We start from the raw sequence: 462 nt of genomic DNA, 5'->3' as shown, positions 1-462 counted from the left end.
TTGCTTACTTCTACACCCTCCCTTGCTCGGTTCCCACGTCGGGTTCTTTCCCTTTCATTGGAGTGTTTCGTATTTCTCTCATTCTTTTCTTTTTGCTCTTAGTCCCTTCTTTATATCTGTGCGTGTGATTTCCTGTGTGCATTTTCTTTCATTTCTTCTCTCTCATCTCTCTCTGCTTTCACTTCTATTTACTTACTGTATTCTTGTACGGGTGATTTTCCATGTATTTTTTCCCCCTTTTCTTTTACTTTCTCTGCTTTTGCTTTTTGTCACCTAATCTATTCTCGCGTATGTCATTTTCTATCTACATTATCTTTCCCTTCTTCCCTCTCCGTTTTTAGCTTCCCCTAGTCCTCTACACGGGGACTTGGAGTAGGACTGATATAATCGACGACGTTGTTAGCAACTCGTGGATGTCTTTGTACTTGTGCGGATAAGTGATCATATGCATGCATGTGCATA

This window comes from Penaeus monodon, chromosome 31 (assembly GCF_015228065.2).
Source record: "Penaeus monodon isolate SGIC_2016 chromosome 31, NSTDA_Pmon_1, whole genome shotgun sequence".
NCBI classification, from domain to species: Eukaryota; Metazoa; Arthropoda; class Malacostraca; order Decapoda; family Penaeidae; genus Penaeus; species Penaeus monodon.
This window is presented reverse-complemented; position numbering follows the sequence as displayed.